Genomic DNA, 2,224 nt, shown 5'->3' with positions numbered 1-2,224 from the left:
GACTTGCTCTTTCTTCTAACTGGGTAAACATCTACTGTAATCTTCGTTTGTTTCAAATCTTAAATTACTGGTAAAAGCTAACAAGTTTGTCCCCTTTTGGCTACTGTAACCAAACATTGCAACATCTATTAGGTGTACCTCTACAGTACATCTGTATTTAAAAATTAATTCTAAGCCATGGGAATACATTTTTTCAAACTTTATAAAGATTTTAAACAAACTTTATGTTAAAAGAATCCCTAGTTGTTGGTTTAATTTGGAACTGTAAGTTCCATCCAGTACTACTGAAACTCTTGCTTTGAAATAAACCTTTTTATGTACTTGAGCTGGATTTTTACCTTTTTTTAATTACAATATGTTGTCCATATCTAATTTATCTCATTAAAACTGGCAAATGCTGTGATTTCTTTAGTATCCTGCTAACATTTCCTGAGCTATGAAGTAACGTGATCCTATTATTGGCCCCTCTACATCTCAAGTCACAGCTGCATTGCCTTCTACGCTCTTTACATTTGGCCATCTGACTAAAACAACAGATTCAATCAGCTTCTGGTTTATCCAACAAAGGATCCATTAGCTTAAGTCTTGTTTGAGTGGGCTCCAACCCAAGTGCCCTTGGACCACCTCCGACTGTTTCCAAGTCACAAGGGAGGTGCCCGATGTTTGCCGACGCTGCTCTGTTGTTCATGCTCGCGGCATGTCAGCGGTTGTTCTGTTTAGAGTGTGAAATTTTTCTGAGACGCCTGCTGGCTAACGCCTTGAGGCGCTTTAGGTCTGTTTCGCTGTTTGTCTGCAGCTATTTATGTCTGTTTATTTCTGCCTTTACCTAAAATTGACCGTCGAGGGGTTTATTCTTTGAGCAGATAGTGGCAGTGATAACTCCAAACATATAATTAGCACCTTTTAAAAGCATAAACACACAAACTTTGCATTCAGCATTCCACATGTCTTTTAAAAACAAGACAGAGCAGACACTTGACCTTTCTTACCAGACAGGGTTGACCCCTGAGACTGCATGTCTACTGATGTTTGTGTGTATTCATAGGAAATATGCCCCGCTTGAAATTCAGGGTCGTTTGAATGAATTCTTAGCTGCTATTTTCTATGTAGAGTAAATAGGTCACCTGATTTGACTTCACATCGTCTCCCTAAATGTACATTTCCATTTACGTTTTATGATCTAATCTATTAACCCTGCAGAACCAGCTTTGATTTCTACATGATTTTTTGAAGATTTCCAGCTATTTTGCCACAAACTTTCTCGTTCCGCTGCTTTTGTAAAACATCTGCATCTACAACTAAGTGAATTGCAAAACTGAATCTTCCAAGAAAAAAAAAAAAAAAGTCTTCTTTAACTGCCAGACCCCTGAAAGCTATCACGCTTACACAAAAGGAGGGCAGCTGTAATTGCCAGAGCTGGGGCTAAACCATGCAATTAGCTCTAAATGACAAGACAGTCGGCAAGCTGAAATTAGGCCTTTTTCAGAGCTTCTCCTGACTGGAAAAAAAAGCTTTGCGTGTCTCCAAACCTTTTTAGAGCGGAGGAAGAAAAGAAGCTGGAAGACATGAGGAAAAGGGGTAAAGATAAGGATGAGGTCTTTGCTTAAATGCCTAGCATGGAGTGTAATTAAAAATGTGCAGCTTATCCAGCAGAATAATGACAGTGGAAGTGAATATGACTTTAAAACAATGGAGAGCCGAACGGAACCGTATATTTTCTTCTCACTTTATTGTGACTGCGGGTCACGTTTTGCCCTTTTTCTTTTGCCGTTCTATTTCAAAATTGGTTTTGGTTGAAGGCTTGTTCTTCAAATGTACCTGCTAGTTTTAGCTCATTGCTAGTTTTCCTGCGTGCTTCTGAAGGGCATTTGCATGGCATGTTGCTGGCCCAGCAATGACTGCAGCCACAAAGACCAGATGCCCATTTATTGCCTGATTTCTTTCAGCCAACTGTCCTCATACTTGCTTCATCTGGCCTGCAATTAAAATTAAATGTGCAGTTCATCTGTTCCTCAACTAAAGCTCTAGTTAACCTCTTATCTGAACAAGAGAGAGTAGGATTACAGTTTTTCACTGTCTTTAAAGGGCACAGAACAACTCCAACTCGAAAGGGCTAATATCAGAGGCTACAAGAGTCGTTCATAATAATAAGAATGGTAATGTTAACTCTTTTAAATCATTTATGACCACAGAAGCAGACACTTTTCTTTTCCAATTCAGTATC

The sequence above is a fragment of the Cyprinodon variegatus genome, unplaced genomic scaffold (assembly GCF_000732505.1).
Source record: "Cyprinodon variegatus isolate N-32 unplaced genomic scaffold, C_variegatus-1.0 Scaffold3, whole genome shotgun sequence".
NCBI classification, from domain to species: domain Eukaryota; kingdom Metazoa; phylum Chordata; class Actinopteri; order Cyprinodontiformes; family Cyprinodontidae; genus Cyprinodon; species Cyprinodon variegatus.
Note: the sequence above shows the minus strand (reverse complement) of the source record.